Source organism: Leptonychotes weddellii, chromosome 4, assembly GCF_054177405.1.
Source record: "Leptonychotes weddellii isolate Sample4059 chromosome 4, ASM5417740v2, whole genome shotgun sequence".
In the NCBI taxonomy this organism is placed as follows: Eukaryota; Metazoa; Chordata; class Mammalia; order Carnivora; family Phocidae; genus Leptonychotes; species Leptonychotes weddellii.
This window is the reverse complement of record NC_138372.1, coordinates 42,122,242-42,140,820: the sequence shown is the minus strand read 5'-3', so window position 1 is coordinate 42,140,820 and position 18,579 is coordinate 42,122,242. Positions and strand designations below refer to the sequence as shown.

At 44.9% G+C, this 18,579-nt stretch overlaps 1 protein-coding gene and 1 long non-coding RNA gene across 4 annotated transcripts in view; one reads left to right on the top strand and one right to left on the bottom strand.

Annotated features, from left to right (window-relative positions):
* LOC115942550 (disabled homolog 1) overlaps positions 1 to 18,579 on the top strand; it is a 1,065,325-nt gene that overhangs the window by 981,869 nt on the left and 64,877 nt on the right. The gene's annotated exons all lie outside the window — the stretch shown is intronic.
* On the bottom strand, positions 1,047 to 9,748 carry LOC145721273 (uncharacterized). Its single transcript, XR_014144871.1, has 3 exons — positions 9,242 to 9,748; positions 3,434 to 5,295; positions 1,047 to 2,137 (listed from the first exon to the last, which is right to left on the bottom strand). It is a non-coding gene; the product is annotated as an uncharacterized LOC145721273 (long non-coding RNA).

The following is an 18,579-nucleotide window of genomic DNA, read 5'->3' as shown; positions in this document are numbered from 1 at the left end:
TGAAAGAGTGTGCATCACCCACTCAGCCCAGGGCCTTGGGCTCACACTGTAGGTGGGGATTGTGATCACCTGTATAGTGTCAAAGAAAAACATCCCTGGACAATAAAGTGGTGAAAACAGATTTTACTCAGTAACTGTGGACAGTAGAGCTGAGAGCTCCATTCCAACTTACGCAGTGGTGACTGGGCATTTTCTTTAAAGATTTTGTTTTTTTATTTAGAGAGAGAGCATGTGTGAGTGGGGGAAGGGACAGAGGGAGAGGGAGAGAGAGAATCCCAAGCAGACTCCGTGCTGAGCACAAAGCCTGACTTGGGGCTCGATCCGACAACCCTGAGATCATGACCTGAGCCAAAATCAAAAGTAGGACACTTAACCAGCTGAGCCACACAGGTGCCCCGTGACTGGGCTAAAATTTCAAAGGGAGAATGAGGGATGGGGGATAGCGGGGGTTTCCTGGAGTCAGCTCAGAGTAATTTGAAAAAATTGCAAAACGTGGGGAGAGGAGCAGTTAGCGCACGTGAAACCCATCTGGGTTTGCAGGCTGGTGCTTTACCCAAGCTTAGGCTCCTACCCTCCTACAGCTGCTGGGGGACAGGGGTTCTATCTACAGGTGCTGGCTGAAACAAACAGTACATTCTTTTGGTAGCCTTGAGTTTTCTCAGGTAGGTACTTTAAGCGGGGTCATCTTTGGGATCCAGTCTGGAGCTGTCAGAAGCTACCGGCGCACCTCATCTTATTGTGATTCGCGTTATTGCACTTAGCAGATCCTGTGGGTTTTTTTTTTTTTTTTTTTTACAAATTGAAGGTGTGTGGCAACCCTGCATCAAGCAAGGCTATCGGCACCATTTTTTCCAACAGTATTTGCTCCTTTTGTGCCTCTTTGTCACATTTTGGTAATTCTCATAATATTTCAAACTTTTGTGTTATTATTATATTTGTTCTGGTGATCTGTAATCAGTGATACATGATGTTACTATTGTCATTGTTTTGGGGAGCCACTAACCGTGCCTACTGAGGTGGCAAACTTAATCCATAAATGTGTGCGTTCTCACGGCTCCACCATCTGCCCCCCCGCCCCCCCGCCCCAGGCCTCCCTTTTCCCTGAGACACAACAGTATTGAAACTCGGCCAACTAATAACCCTACAGTGGCTTAATTATACAAGTGAAAAGAAGAGTTGTGTGTCTCTCACTTTAAATAGAAGCTAGAAGTGACTAAGCTCAGTGAGGAAAGCATGTTGAAGTCTGAGACAGGCCGAAAGCTGGGCCTCTTGTGCTGGTTAGCCAAGTTGTGAAAGCAAAGGAAGAGTTCTCGGAGGAAATTGAAAGTGCTACTCCAGTGAACACACGAATGATAAGAAAGTCAGCCAGCCTTACTGCTGAGGTGGAGAAAGTGTGAGTGGTCTGGATAGAAGAGCAAACCAGCCACCACATCCTCTTCAGCCAAAGCCTGACCCAGAGCAAGGTCCTCGCTCTCGTCTACTCTGTGAAGGCTGAGAGAGGTGAGGAGGCTGCAGAAGGAAAGTTGGAAGCAGCAGAGGTGGGTTCGTGAGGTTTAGGGAAAGAAGCTGCCTCCATAACGTGGAAGTACCAAGGTGAAGCAGCCACCTGGGTGTAGACGCTGCAGCAGGTGATCCGGAAGCTCTGGCTCAGATCGCTCATGACGGTGGCTACACTAAACAACAGATTTTCAGTGTAGACGGAACAGCCTTCTATTGGAAGAAGTTGCCATGTGAGACTTCCATAGCTAGAGAGGAGAAGTCAGTGCCTGGGCTTCAAAGCCTCAAAGGACAGGCTGACTCTCTTGTGAGGGGCGAATGCGGCTCGTGACTTTAAGTTGAAGCCAGTGCTCATTTACCATTCATAAAATTTTAGGGCCCTTAAGAATTATGCTAAATCTACTCTCCCTGTGCTATATAAATGGAACAATAAAGCCTGGATGTTAGCATACTTGTTTACAAGATGGTTTACTGAATATTTTAAGCCCACTAGTAAGACCTACTGCTCAGAAAAAAAAGATCCCTTTCAGAATACTACTGTTCGTTGGCAATGCACCTGGTCACCCAAGAGCTCTGATGGAGATAGACACCGAGATGGATGTTGTTTCCATGCCTGCTAACACAGCATCCGTTCTGCAGCCTGTGGATCAAGGAGTCATTTTGACTTTCAAGACATATTATTTAAGAAACACATTTCCTAAGGCTGTAAGCGCCATAGATAGGGATTCTTCTGGTGGCTCTGGGCAAATAAATTGAAGACCTTCTGGAAAGGATTCGCCATTCTAGAAGAACATTCATGATTCATGACAAGAGGTCAGGATAGTAACATTAACAGGAGTTTGGAAGAGGCTGGTTCTAACCCTCATGGGCGACTTAGAAGGGGTTCCAGACTTCAGGGGAGGAAGTGACTGCAGATGGGGTGGAAGGAGCAAAAGATCTAGAAGTGGAGCCTGCAGGGGGGACTGTGTGGCCGCCATCTCGGGGTAAAACTTGAGTGGGTGCGGAGTTGCTTCTTACGGATGAACAAAGAAGGTGGTTTCTTGAAATGGAATCTACTCCTGGTGAAGATGCCATGAAAGTGGTGGAAAGACAACAAAGGATTTGCAATATCACAGAAACTTAGTGATAGAACAGCAGCAGAGTCTGAGAGGACTGACTCCAATTTTGAAAGAAGTTCTGCTGTGGGTAAAATGCTATCAAACAGCATCTTGTGCTACAGAGCAATCGTTCATGAAAGGAAGAGTCGATCGATGCAGCCAACTTCAGTGTGGTCTTGTTTTAAGGAATTGCTGCCTCCACCCCAGCCTTCAGCCCCCACGGCCCTGATCCGTCAGCAGCCATCGACATCAAGGCAGGACCTCTCCCTGGCAAAAAGATTATGACTCACTAGAAGCTCAGATGATGGTTAGCATTTTTTAGCAATAAAGTATTTTTTAATTAAGGTATGTGCATTGTCTTTTTAGACATAATGTTATTGCACACTTAATAGACCCCTGTATAACTTTTATATGCCCTGGGAAACCAAAAATTCATTTGACTCGCTTTATTGTGATAATCGCCTTATTGCAGTGGTCTGGAACAGAACCTGCAATATCTCCTAGATATGCCTGTATGTTAGTGTTTGTTCAAGTCTTTACAGGCAAAGGTTGAAGCTTTGTCAAGAAGAGGCTTCGTCAGGGGAGCCTGCCTGGTGTTTAGTGAGGAAGACTGCGTCATTGGTGCATGTCACTTTCTGTCACTGGTCTATGGGATCCCTGCGCCCACTCTGCCAGGTGGGCCAACCACTGACATTCTTATGCAGGTTCATGAATGGGCACCCAGAGAAGTCAAAGATAGGTGTGTAGATAATAGGTCATTGCAAATGGACATAGCAGGTGTTCTGCACAAGGGGACAGCAGACTAGAGGCTCAGGAGGCGGAAGGGATAGGTAGCTCACCCAGCTGGGAAAGGTAACGTGTCGGGCATCCCAGGAGCCAGGTCTTCAGTGGCACATCCCTGCAGTCTCAGCTGAATCCTCAAAAGGACATGATGAGTCTCCACCTTTGGGCCCCTGTCTGTCTCTCCTTTGCATTGCACTGGGAAGTTGCTCTAGAAAATGTGCACAAAAGGGAGATACAGATGACCTCACACCCATCCCCTCTGAACACTCAACCCTAGAACCCCTCAACATCTCTTGAGGCTCCCTGATTCTGCTCCAGCATTTGCACCTGCTGCATCCTGCGCCTTGTAATGTGCTCCCCTTTTGACCTTGTAACGCCTCATCTTTTGTGAATCCACCCTCATTCCTCCTCTTCCTGGCAGCCTGCCCTCATTGCGTGCTTCCTTATCCAGTATCTCCCTCTCTCTCAGAGTGTACCACACCCCACTGCAATCGTCTTAGGCACCTGGCTGTATCCTCCAGGCCACGTGCTCCAGGAGAACAGGGACTGCGTGGCCATGCGCATTTCATACGCCCTGCGCCTCCGTGGCGCCCAGCTCACAACAGGCCTTTAGTGACTGCTCTCAGAAAGGACAACGGATACAGGAATCCAGGTTTTTCAGCTCTGCGCCCAGCGTGCTTTCTGGCCCTCCCAGACCCCCTGTCGCTGACACCTGCCACGCAGCCGACAGGTTACCCTGCAGTGTTCACGGTGACCGTCTGAGGCAGCAGTTCACAAACAGAGCCCCCCGAGGTCTGGTGTAGGACTGGGACTTCCCTGAGGTTGTACAGGAGAAGAAAGAAGCAGAGCCAAGGAATGATCCAGAATCTGCCACTGACACACACACCGTGCCTACTCCTGGATTTCTCCATAGGTGACATAAAGCCTGTGCTATCAGGTAGGAAACATCCAGGGGTTCCAAAAAGCTGTGGTGCAGCTAAGTGAACAAAGCACATCACCATGACCACCGCCACTGTCATTCAGTGTTTCATACGACAAAATCCCTGTCCTCTGGTGCCAGGGAGATTTGAGTGAACTTCTGTGGGGCATGGCTTGTGGGCCAGGTAGCAGAGGTTGTGGGGGGAGGAGGGTGGGGCCCGTCTGTGGCCCATAGAAATTCTGCCAGAAATTATGCCAGACCCATAGAAATTCTGCCAAATTCTCCTTTCTTAAGGAGACGCCTGATGGACTAAAATGGGCATGAACTTGGCTATCCCACTGACTTCTCGCACCAGCTCTGCCATGGGTGTCCAGCCCAGAGAGCCCAGGGCAGCAGGTGGTTGGCCAGGGCCCCATTAGTGTCCCGGTCCGATGGCCACCAGCTGGGAGAGTCTGCTCGGCTTGCTGTCCTTCCCTAGCCTGAAGGAGGACTCCATCTGCAACCGGCTGAAAGGGTCAGCTGCCAGTGAGATTCACAGCAGAGTCAAGTAGCAACGAGCTGACAATTTTAGGCGCCCCGGTTTTTTTTAAAGTGGCCTTCAAAGTCCTGCATCCCCTGACCCTTACCTACTTTTCTCGCGCTTTTGCTCTCTGCCTAGTACTTTATGGCCTACTGATCCCAAACTGATTACAGTTCCCACTCCATCACATGCTATTTTATGGCTTCATGTCTCTTTGTTATCCATCAGGATGGAACATCTTAATCCCAACCACCCCCACAGTCACTAATTTTTACCTAGTCAGTCTCCTATTAATCTAGTCAACTCAGGCTAATTCCTACCCTGTTCTTACCTTCATTAGGGCATGGATACACTACTCACTTATTCATTCCACAGATCCTCCCTAAGCCCCCAGTAAGTACCAGACACGTTGTTCAGTGCTGGGGATGCATGGGTGAGCCAGAAACTGACACGGGGACTGCTCTCCCGGTCTTCACCATCTAGGGGAGAAGACATACATTAACCAGGCAATCATGCAAGTGAAGGGGTTATTCTAGACTGTGGTATTATGCATTAGGAAGAAATGGAATGGTTTTCTTTGAGGACACTAAATAAAAGCACCTGACTCCCTATCTCCCCAGAGATAATGAGCTCCTCAAGGGCAAGGATCTTGCCAGCTCTATCTTTATGTCCCCAGCACCTGACACAGAGTTTCTGGATCAAGGGAGATGCCCATTGCTGGAATTGAGTCATGGAGACGAGTCAGAGCTGGGCCAGCAGCTAGTGGTATTTGATGAAGAAAGCACTGAGTCACCGAGCCAGGCCTCCCTACATCCATTCTCACTCGAGTGCACCTGTCTCCAAGTCTAGCACACAGACAGTGAGCAGAGAGCTGGGCACAACCCGATGTTCACAGCTCTTAAGAAGACACCTGATGGACTAAAACGGGCATGAACTTGGCTATCCCACTGACTTCTTGCACCAGCTCGGAACCTCACCATTGATCACACATCGATTGGGCAAGTTGCCTCATCCCTATGAACCCTGGTTTTCTCGTCTCAACGGGAAAATGACAGAGCCGAGGGTTAGAAATTTTAGTTTATGTCAATTTGCCCCCTAAAATTTTAAGGTGAGTTGAAGGAGCTGGCCACAGGGTGGTGCTTGGTGCATTTCCAATGACGGGGGCAATTTCGTACTAATTTCTTTTACTGACGGTTCATTTTCCAAGGCCACAGCCTAGCAAATCACGGGGCCAATTAGTGTAAGAGAACCAATTGATCCTGGTACTCAGGGAGCTCAGCCCACCACCTCAGTGGTTTGGCGGTGTATTTGGGGAGATGCTGCACAGTACTAAATGGGAAATAATTGGACAGATGCAGCTATAAATTGCACAGCGCTGCACTACACTCAGCTTGTTTTAAGTAGCAATGTCTGGCAGCAATAGCAGAACTGAAGGGTTGGCTATCCTGCCTTGAAAAGCAGAGCAAAGCTAGCAGGAGCCAGGCCTGCCCCCTCATTCTACACATGGGAAAATGAAGGCTTATTGAGGGAGCAGATGGGACTGGATACCTAAGATTTTGTTATTTCACTGCTGTATTCTCTTGGCAAACTCCTCAGACACAGGGGTGTGGAGAGGGCTGGCTGTATGCCTTTCCTAGGGCTCCTGCAATGAAGAACCACAGCCGAGAGGCTTATGCAACAGAAATGTATTGTCTCCTCATTCAGGAGGCTACAAGTCCAAGATCAAGATTTTGACAAGGTGGATTCCTTGTGAGGACTATGGCAGAGGATCTGCCCCAGGCCCATCTTCTAGTTTCTGGTGGTTTGCTAACAATCTTTCGTGTCCCCTGGCTTTTAGACAAATCACCCCAATCTGTGCCTTCATGTTTTCAGGGACTTCCTCCCATGCATGTGTCTGTGTCCAAATTTCCCCTTTTTATAATGACCAGTCATGTTGGATCAGAGGCACACTCTATTCTAATATGACCTAATTTTAGGTAATTTCACCTGTAGGGGCGCCTGGATGGCTCAGTCGGTTAAGCGTCTGACTTCAGCTCAGGTCATGATCTTGGGGCCCTGGGATCGAGCCCCGTGTTGCACTCTGTGCTCCGCGGGGAGTCTGCTTCTCCCTCTGCCTCTGCTCCTTCCCTGCTTGTGTGCGCGTGCGCTCTCTCTCAAATAAATAACATAAGGAATAGCATGGAGGACATTAGGAGAAGGAAGGGAAAAATGAAGGGGTGGAATCAAATGGGGAGACATGAACCATGAGAAACTATGGACTCCGAGAAACTGAGAGTTTTAGAGGGGTGGGGGTACGGGGATGGGTTAGCCCAGGGATGGGTATTAAGGAGGGCACGTACTGCATGGAGCACTGGGTGTTATACACAAACAATGAATCATGGAACACTACATCAAAAACTAATGATGTAATGTATGGTGACTAACATAACATAATAAGATAAAATTTAAAAAAAAGTAATTATGCCTGTAATAACACTATTTCCCAATAAAGTCACATTCTGAAGTCCCAAAGTTTAGGACTTAACCAAGAATTTTGGGAGGGCACAATTCAACAATATGAGAATGACAAGTCCAATCACAGAATCTTGGAGCTGGAGAGGAACCACCATTTCTTAAGCATCACTAGGTGCTGGGTAGTATACTAGGAATTTTACCGGAATGATCTATTTTAGTTCTCTCACCCAGTCTAATGGAGTTCTGGATGAGCGTGCCAAGGTTCAGAGAAGCGAGGTGATCTGTCCACGTTGGCACCAACAGTCCGTAACAGATCTAGATTTCAGACCTGTGGCTGTCCAAAGTCATGTGTTGCTTCAGCACCCAAATGTCTCAGTAAAATAGGTCTTAGAAACCATATGTACCTCCACCACCACCAGTTACCCACAACAATTTACAAATGAAGACACCAGGACCTGAATCCAGCCGTCTCACTCCTAATCCGGTGTTCTTTCCATTGGCTGCATTGTATTTAGTCAACGTGCTTTTTTATAAGTTTCTGTCTGGCATGCAGCACTTCATTGTGACCAAAGCAGAGGTTAATTTCGGACTGGTTACAACACAAAAAGTAATTTTCCATTAAATATAATGACCTAGTTTCTGCAGTGACTTGTAGCAAAACATGCTGTTTCATTTCCATTCATCCACACTCATTTACCTACTTGTTACGATAATTTTACACCATAAGCTAAAATGTTGAAATCGTTGGTTATATTACTAAACACCTACAAGGGTTATTAGGCCTCTTCATGCAGAAAGAAACAGAAATAAAAATAAGAATTTTAGGAGAATGAGAATATGAGCCGTTGAAAGTACATTCAAAGCTGCATTCAGTGCACAGAAGCTGTAGGGCCTGGAGCCATACCTAGCAATAATCTAGGGTTGGTCTACCTTACCCGCAGGGAGACCTGGGGTGAGTTACACAACCTCTCTGTGTCTCGGTTACCTCAACAGCAAAAGGGGAAGAAATGATATAGAAGGTAGTTGTATGGAGTGGAGTAAAGGAGGATTGCATACACAGGCTGCCTGGCATGGTGCCTAGCACAGACGAAGCACTCAGAATAGTACCTTTTCTCTTTAATATAATGAAAATAAAATCTGAATTCTTATGCAGAGAATCTACCAAGTTCCCCCCGCCCCCAGAGTTTCAGAAGTATAAATTGTTCCCATATTTATTCAACCTGAACTTTTAAAGTTGTTGTTGAAGATAGAGGTCCTGGCTGATGTTTATTTATGCTGGCCATGGGAATGCAAGGAGCAAAGGGAACAGATGTCTCTAACTGTAAGCACTTCAGAGCGCCCTAAATGGCCCCTTATGTTTTGGACCCCTGGTTCTTTGGGGTGGACTTGATAGAGGGCTTTTGTCTGCAGCCTACTTTCAATTAAGCTCTTGAAATGTTCAGCGCCTTAGTTTCTCCTGTTCTCAGAGAGAGGGAGAGAGAGTGGGAGGTAGAGAAAGAGGCATGCTAGGATCTGTGTTTGTCTCCAGCATCCCATCATGAAAACGTTCAAGCAAACAGAACATTTCACCTTTTGCCATATTTGCTTTCTCTGACTCTCTTTCTCTCTAGATAGGTTAGAGATCAGTAGATTACTGGATAGCTAGGTAATAAATAGCCACATTAGGTGTGCTCATTGCTCCTGGGCCCTTTCCGCGAACAGTGGTAGGAGTCTAGTTTTATGAGACTGAAGCGCTGCCTACTGCGCTAAGGAGGCAGGTAGGAGTCTAGTTTTAAAGTCATGAGTTCATGTTGATATTTCCAAATTCAAATTTAAAATTATCAGGTTATTTCTTAACTTTTCTATTTGTTTCTCATTTTTCTTTCACTGAAAAGCTTGCTTTCTAGTAACAGTGTTTTTCTGTACTTGTTTTATCCTAATACATGTCCAAAGCAAATTCAAAATTGCAGTTCAGTATTAAGGACTACTAACCATTAACCAGGCAGAGACTTGAGTGTCAGTGAGAATTGCTGAAAGCCCATGCCAGCCTGCTGTTACTTGGGCAAGTCACTTCTTTCTGAGCCTGCTTCCTCCTAAGACCGGGATAATGAGATCACTATATCATTCCAAAGTCTCGGGTGCAGATAATACGAAATCCACCTCCAACAGTCTTGGGGACCAAAAGGAATTCACTGATTTATACAGGTGGAAATTACAGGGTTAAATTTCCCAGGATGGCACCGCACAGGTTCTTTGATGATGTCACCATGTTTGAAACTCTCCCTAACCCTCAGCTCCTCTCACTTTCCCAGTAACTTGATTTCCCAGTAGACTCTCCTCCTTAGCCACCTTTGTCTACTCCAGGACAGTTACCCTGTCAGCTCTAAAGAAGGCCTCACCTGAGGGAAGCATGCTTGGTGATTAGATACTGTGTAGTCCAAATAGATCGAGGATCTTAAACTCAGTTGCCTGGGGAAAAAAATCCCAAGTATTAAGAGTCTACCATCTACCAGATATACCATTAGATACTTCAAGTGATCTTCCTCATTTCCTCTCCATGAAGGAGCGATCATTCCCATTTTACAGGTGAAGATACTGAGGCTCAGTGAGATAAGGTGACTCGCCCTTTGTGGCCGCTCTGTTCGCGGCCACAAAGCTGAGATTCAGATCCCTCCCTCACACTACACGCCTCTAGGAAATGGGAACAGGGACAGCATAATATGCGAACTCCTCTGAGTATTTAGCAGAAAAGGAGCCCCTTCTCTTCCACATACATACACATAGGCTGGCTTTTGAGAGTCCAGACTATTCCTTGGTCATTCCAGAGTGCCTGGTCCCAAAGGGCTCTGGGGGACAAATAAGAACTGAATAGCAGAGGACAGCTAGTCCAACGTCCCACCAACAGTGACTATGCTGGAGCAGCAATCCTTAGTCATGGGATGCGGAATTTGATGGAACCCCGGGGTTAGGAAACTAGTGTTTCACATGAAAGCCAGTTTCCTGTTTCAGGTGGTTTTCACATCTCTGGAGCAGAAATCTGCTACGTTGTCACTTTGGTGATTGCTAATTGATGAGGCACACCTGGTTCCACTTTGCTTGTTAGACAAATTTAGGCCCAAATCATGGGTCTAGGATGCTCTCAGCTAGTTAACTAGCTCATCTCCCTATTTTTAGACAAGGACTTCTCTCACATCTTTCTGGAGCTACGTGTTTATTATTTGGGGGGGGGTTAGTTTTTATTTAAATTCCAGTTAACATACTGTATAATATTAGTTTCAGGTGTACCATATAGTAATTCATCCCTTCCACACAAAACCTGGTGCTCATCACAATAAATGCACTCCTTAATCCCCATCACCTATTTATACCACCCCCACCCACCCACCTCCCCTCTGGTAACCATCCGTTTGTTCTCTATAATTAAGGGTCTGTTTCTTGGTTTGCCTCTGTCTCTTTTATTCCCCTTTGCTCATTTGTTTTGTTTCTTAAGTTCACACAAGTGAAATCACATGGTATTTGTCTTCCTCTGACTGACTTATTTCACTCTAGCATCTATCTATATCAGTGCAAATGGCAAGATTTCATTCTTTTTATGGCTGAGTAATATTCCATTGTGTATGTAGACCACATCTTCTTTATCCATTCATCAGTCAATGGACACTTGAGCTGTTGCCATAATTTGGCTATCGTTGCTAATGCAGAGCTGCATGTTTATATCATACGTTATGAGAGCTACTAAGAAGCTGTCTGTTACAGTTGTTGTGTTGTTATAAAATTTAAAAAGGTATTTAAAAAGTGTCTAGAGCAAAACAGGACGTAAGTACTTACTGAATACAACCTCCTCATTTTAACAGCTAAGGAAGTAAAGGCTTAGTGAGGAAGACAGTCCTGGAGCCAGTGGGTTTGAGTGGGGGGCGCGGGGAGAGACTTGGGCTCGGCATCCTGCTGACAGACTCATTCATTCAAATGATTCATTTAAAACTATGTACTGACAAACTCCTAGAGACAGGAAGTAGAAGGTGGTTGCCAGGGACTGAGGGACAAGAGGAGTGGGGTAGTATTTAATGGCACAGACTGTCAGTTTGGGAAGATGATGAAGTCTAGAGATCACGGTGGTGATGGTTGCAGAGCAGTGTGACTATCCTTAATGCCAAGGAACCGGACACTTAAAAATGGATAAAATGGTAGATTGATGTTATGTCTATTTTACCACAGTGAAAAGTATATATGTACTGCTTGCTTGCTCTATGTCAGGCACTGTTTGATGTTCAGGATAAGAGGAGGGAAAGAAGATACTGTTGCTCCTGTCCTGGAGCTGTTAGGTATATGTATCCGTATCCATATGACACACTCCACAACTGCCCCCTTGGAAAAGTCCAGGAAGCTAAGAGGACTTACAGCATGGGAGCCGGGTCCACACTGGAAAATCAGGGAAGCTTTAGAGGAGAACAAACATCTGTGCTGAGGTGTGAAGAAGGAGAGGGAGTTGAGCTTTGTAGGGGGACTGAGTGGCCGGAGCACAACCCTGAGGTGGGAGGGCGGTACGTGCGAGAGTCTGAGTAATGGCCAGGGTGATGGGAAGCAAGGGGGGCTGTGATGAGAGACCCTGGGGAGGTGGACCAAGGCCCTGGCAGAGATTTTGTTCTTTAAAAGAAGAGCCATGAGCAACCTTTGATGTGTTTTTGGTTCAAGATAGCCTTGATCAGATTTGCCAGATATTCTCTCAACCCCTTCATCTGTGCTGGGACGATTAGAGTGGAGGGCAGCAGAGTGGGGACCAAGGCTGCTGCCCCGATCCAGGCGGGAAGAAGCAGCTGAGACCCAGGTCTGGTAGTGGAGAGGGAGAGGAATGGACAGAGTGAAAGATATTGGGAGACGCACCTGACAAGACGTGGTTGTGGGGGCTGAGGGTGACAGAGGCCGGTGGGCTCAAGGACGGCTCTAGAAATGTACAGATGGCTGTGCACACATTGTTCACCGAGTCCAAGTCAGAAAGAAAGAAGCATCTTATGTTCTTTCTTTATTTTAATACTTACTAGTATTTTATTACTTACTGAATTCTTGGTACTTATGTAATTGGTATAATTTTTTAAAAATTAGCATAAATAAGCAAAAAGTCAGATTCTCAAAATCACTGTAATAATTCTTCAGAGAACTCTCGTGCAGATTTTGTTGGTTGTATGTCTAGACTTTTTATACACGTACGCGGATATGCATTTTTTTTTCCAAAAACAGGATCATATTGAACATAGTATTTTGTAATATGTTTTTTTTAAATTCAGTGGGATATTGTGAATATGTTTCCATGCTGAGAATGCGTACGTTCCCCAGATGATTTCCAGTTACTGCATATTATTTCATTGTACAGCACAATGCAGTTTCTATGACCAGTCAGTGCTCAGCATTTCAAGTATTTCTAATTTTTCACGATTCAAACAGCCCTGCAGGGAATATCTCTTGTCCAAGCCTTTGCCCCACACACATCTTATGTTATTTACAGATAATTGAATCCCTAGGAGAAGAATCATGGGTCAAAGTTTATGCATGTCTTTAAGGCATTGAAATATACAGCCAGTCTGCCCTCCAGAAAAGTTGCACCAAATCACACTCCCACAAATAATAAAAATAACCATAATGGCCAACATCTACACAGCCCTTACTACGTGCCTCGCACTGTTGCAAGCCCTTTCCATCTCCTAAGTCATCAATCCTCCTAACAGGACCATGAGAGAGTTATTATTATTATTCCCATTGAACACATACAAAACCAGTAGCCCAAGAAAGTCTGTTTCCCCACACTTCTGTCAACACTGGGTATTACCTTTTTTTTTTTTTTTTTTTTTTTTTTAATTCTAGAGGGGGGAAATGACATCCCACTTATATCTGGTATATTTTATATGAATTAATTTAATATTTCCAACAACCTTTAAGTTTCTCTGTCATTCTTCATAGCATACAAAAAAGAGAAATAACGCTCAGAAAGTCAGAATGAGTTGCCCGGAGCTACACATCTGGGAAATGATAATGCTTAAATTTGAATTGTGTTCTCTTTGGCTCCAGAGTTCATATCCTTCCCTCTGCTATCACACTGCCTCTTCAGCTAGAGACTAGTATATTTGGAAATGTGGTTTTGTCCTTCAATAAAACCTTCTAGAAGATTTCAGGATGGGAACTCAAGGAAAAATTCACTCTGACCGGCTCTGTTGAGCATTTGATTATGGGGTGCCTGGGGGTGGTACAGAGGTTGCTGGGATGCAGCAAATGCATCCAAAAATATGTTAGAAAAGAGAAAGGCCTTTATAATGAGCCTGGGCCTGCCTTTGTCTTGTGAGGTTTTAACTACTGTAATTGCCTGTAGTGTGAAGTAGTGTATTTTTCATGTATCTATTTTTATTCTGTGTCTATCTGCGTATCTGCTTTTTTGTTTTGTTTTGTTTTGTTTTTTGTTAACTCACTCGAATCCTGGTGGGTATTTTTCCTGTGAATAGTATTGCCTCGGGAAAGCGCGCACTCCCATACACGCACATACACACACACACAACTAATATGAAGGCTAAATGGGATGGAATTTATTCTTTAAAAGAAAAGCAAGTGGTAAAGTCTGAGCAGATGACTTTCCAATCCATACTGTATTTAATTGGTTGTATTGAACCATACTACAAATTAAGTCTCCTCTGTAATTTATTCTGTCAAATGGTAACCCTCCAAACAATTTGATACCTCATTTAAACATTGGTAAATGGCTCATGGGGATGCTAAGGGAAAAAAAAAGAAAAAGATTTAATGATGATCAGATAAGAAAGCCTCTGTTCACAGAATGAATCCTCTGTGAAATGTCATGAATTAACCTGATGCCATCATTCACTGAGCATTTATTAAGCAACTACCTTGTGCAGTGCATGCCTTCAGATGGCTTGGTTCTTCCTTCCTTCTTTCACTCATCAAACTTTATTTAGCACTTACTGTTCAAAAGGAACAGTATTAGGAGCTGGGATTCCTAGCTCAGCCTAGGGAATCAGACATGGATCTTTCTCTCAAGAAGGTAACATCCCCAAAGGAGAGAGAAAACAGATGCACAGATACGTTCTCCAGATGTCCTGTTCTCAGGCCCTAGAGGCTTTTGCATCTTAGTTCTTTCTGTCTAGAATGACCTTTCCCCTGATTTTCTGGAGACTTCCCCTTCACCTTCGAGATTCAGTTCAAGGCCAACTCCTTTGTCAAGTCTTCCCTGATGCCCCTTCCCCATCCCTGCACACCTTTAATATAAGCTCATCTTATTATATATTGTGGTTGTTGGTTTCTTTGCCTGCCTGTTCTTACGAGATTGCAAGGTTCTCAAGGAAGGACCTATGTTATAATATCTGGGTGGATGTAGTGCCAAGCATGAGACCAGGCACCCACCAGCTATTCGGTAAGTACACACGGTATGAATAACTGGATGAAGGTGTAAATGTAAAACAAGATGAAGACATGTGAGGCATCCTAGAAAGAAGAATAAATACAGTGCAGTGAGATCTGGGACAAAAATTATCACGGAGGGAAATGAGTCAGGGAAGTTTCCTTGGATGAGCACGCTGTTGGAGCTAGACTTCAAGCATATGTATGATTTAGTTATGCAGAGTCACGAAAGCATGGGTGAGGGGATGAAGAGGGCAATCAGCAGAGAAAACATTGTGAATAGTGGCACAGAGGTGGGGGAAGTACAGAACCCAGAGGGGCAGTGATGGGCTCTTCAGACTGTTCGCAGCCTGGGTCACCTGAAGTTCAATGGTGGGAGGAAGGTCAGACGGGACTGAGGAGGCTAATCTGCAGTCTGTCTTCAGAATTCTTCAATAACAACTTTCATGCACAGTATAACAAGGAGGGTTCAGAATGGGAGACACGGAATAGGCCTTGGCAGACAAATAGGATGTTGTTGAAGACTGTTTCTAAAACCAAATATCTGCTTTGATTTTTGGCAGTACTTTAATAACTAGACTGTTTTTCTAAGACAAAATAAAACCTGTTTTCCAAAGGAAGCATGGAAGAAGGACGACCAGACTCTGCCTTTCCTCTCCCCTCTCCCTCCCCTTCTGGCCCAGTTATTGTTTCCCCCTTCCAGAACAACTCATGCTGCCCCAGAAAGTCCCCACAGAAACACTCCTGGGATGAAACGATCTTCATTTCCCATGACGAAGCCTGACTTCTCAGCAGACACCACAGAGACCCACAAGCTCCCAAGTGCTTGCTCCCAGAGCATGCTGTCTTGACCTTTTTCTTTGAGATTCTTATAGCAAACTGGCCTTTACCCCAAACCTTCTGATTTATGACCTCTCTCTGACCTCGATACCTGCCGGAAGCCAGAACAGCTTCGGCTCTGGCTCCTGGCCAGTTCTCCCCGTCCTCATCCCAGCCTCTCAGGGATCATGGCTTTGTTGCTGGACTAGGGAGGCAGGAATCTAAGGAATGGAGACACTGATCCTACATCATCTTGCTTTGTCATCCTTCATAGGGAAAGTGAGGGCTGCATTTAGGACTGGTCCCTCCAGAACTCTCTGACCCTCAGTATTTTCATAAACACAGTTGAACAATATGATGTTTAAGGTTCCTCTGGCTTTGATAGTGCTGATAAAATCTACTTGAAAACATGGAGCAATTTTGAGCCTCAGTGAACAGGTATTTGCGAGATTCTCTGAGTTGCCAAGATGAATGCAGTAATACGACCATAGGGGTTATCTTGATTCTGATGTGTCTGTATTATGTCTGCGCAGTTGAGGTTGGAGAAAGTGGAGACATAGCCCCTCAATGATTCTTCGTTTCCAAATAAATGAGCCGCTTTCACAGGAATCCTTTTTAACATGTCATAAAATTAACTATGGGAAAAGATAATGTTACAGATATCTTTAGGCACTTCAGGCACGCACAGAGCTACACTTGGCAAGGCAATATTAGGTAAATGTTTTGATTCTAAAACACTTAATGAGGATTCCCAGATAAATTAAAGCATCTCCATCTGCTGTCTTGCATAGTAGGTGATATTTTACCCTTGCACAGTCATCTCCAAATCTCATTCCACCAGGAAGACTTCTAATCACAGTTTAATTTTAGAGCAATATTCCACTTGGCAATCAATAAGCTACTGTCGTCAAACTTTGATTTAATAGGAGACGCGGATAACATTGTCCATATTATGCAGAGAGAGAAATACTTTCTGGAAAGGGGAGAGAAGGAGGATGTCTTTGTCTCTCACTTTCCCCTACTGCATACCATTCTAATTCACAAAAGCCTATAAAACAATAACCCTGTGTTGCTTGAATATAAATCTCATGTTTTACATCATTAACACCATGAAGAAGCCACCGCCCTTTGAGCAGCTTTCCTCCACCACCTAAGTATGTCCTCTTAATAAAACAGGAATAAATGGGTTCTGAGTCTTTTACTAACAAACATTTCCTTCCTCACAAACTTTATTTGGGTCAGGATTCATGAGAATTATACAGTTGTCTTATGGCCGATTAGGGGCAAGGGTGACCAGGCGGGGACACCACCCTCCAAGCATGATGTCCAGTGGGCAGTGGGCAACATGACAAGGCATGATGAACCTGAAGAGAGAGTCCCAAGAGTAGTCAGAGAGGTTAAGGTGCAGCAGCAAATTCTACGGCAGAAATGATTCATGAGGTTAGAAGCCTAGACAGATGGCAGCAGTCTAGGAATGGGCATTTTGGAAGGTCAGGGCCAGGGGTCCAGAACTAAGGTGCTGGCCATCACGAGAGCCATGTGCCCATTGACCTGAGAGGCTGGCTGTGTGGTTCACGGTCCTCATGGCTAAAGGATCTGGGGTGACAGAACAAGACCTTCCAGAACATCTACTCCTGTGATTCCCACCACTTTCATAACTAAGTCACCTTTGTGTTAAATGTCTCCCTCCCTCCATGGACTCAGTAGTGGCAAGGAAGTTTGTCCACCAAAAAAATGTATTTATAGTCATTCACTTTCCCATTTGAGTTATTCAAACCCAAACTAAATGCTAAAGAGAAGGCTCTCAAAGATAAACTAAGGAGTACAACAGTAACCTGATACAATTCTAAACTTGGCATTTTCATTTGCATGCACAATGACATGTGTTGTCTTAATTAAGGATAGTTATAAATTTCTGTTTCACCTTTTGAAATGTTGAAAATTGCTTAGGACTTCTTTTTATTACTTTTGATGACCCAAGGAGATCCTGGGCTTTGGGTTAGGAGCCATTGATCTGGTACAAACTTCTCACTGGATAGAAGACTAGACAGAGGTCCAGAGAGGTGCAGTGAGTGCCTTGTGCTCACACAGTGGCTAGAATTCAAGCCTCTTAATACTTAATATAATAAAAAGGCCCCTCATATAAGGACTTGAAGCACATCATTTAATGCCCAGCTGCCTATGTAAGCCTTTACGCAGAGTACTGTCTACTGAGGGTTGCTTTAAGTAGATTTAATACAGGAAAACGGTCATAAAGATGATCATCGCCAACAAGATGGCGAGCATTTGTTGAGGCTTAGGTAATAAAGAAAAGAAGATCAGTTTCAAAAGGTTTTCTAATTACTGGTCAACTATCCCAGTTTACTCTTGAGTTCAGCAACTGTGGGTCAAGCACAGCGCAAGGTTCTAGGATGACAGAGTTGAGGAAGATGGAGCCTGGTGGGGAAGGCAGACCAGGAATCAGGCAAATCTATCTGAGAAGGAAGGTCTTTGAAAGCAAGAGCGCAGGGGGCTGTGTGTGAGGAATCAGTTAGGAATCTGGATATCAGTAGAGACTGAAGTTCTATGGAATTATTTCTGCAGGGGGAGGGAAAGCAAGCCTTGTTCAGGGGAGGTTTCGCAGAGGTGGTGCTATTCAAATGTCTTTTTTTAAAGATTTTATTTATTCGAGAGAGAGAGAAAGAGGTGAGCAGAGGGAGAGGGAGAAGCAGACCCCCACTGAACATGGAGCCTGAGGAGGGCTCGATCCCAGGACCCTGGGATCACGACTTGAGCCAAAGGCAGCTGCTTAACCCACTGAGCCACCCAGGCACCCCTCAAATGTCCTTTTAAAAGGGACTAGGATTCAGGCAAATGGGTAGAAGAATGGGCATTGCACACAGAGCAACCAGCCCATGAAAAGTCTCAGAACTAAGGGAGTCCACCTCTGGCCCAGATGGTGACTCTGGACAAGATAGAAAAAGGTGTTCGTTCATTATGCAGCCATCAAAAGGAATGAGATCTTGCCATTTGCAACGACGTGGATGGAACTGGAGGGTATTATGTTGAGTGAAATAAGTCAAACAGAGAAAGACATGTATCATATGATCTCATTGATATGAGGAATTCTTAAT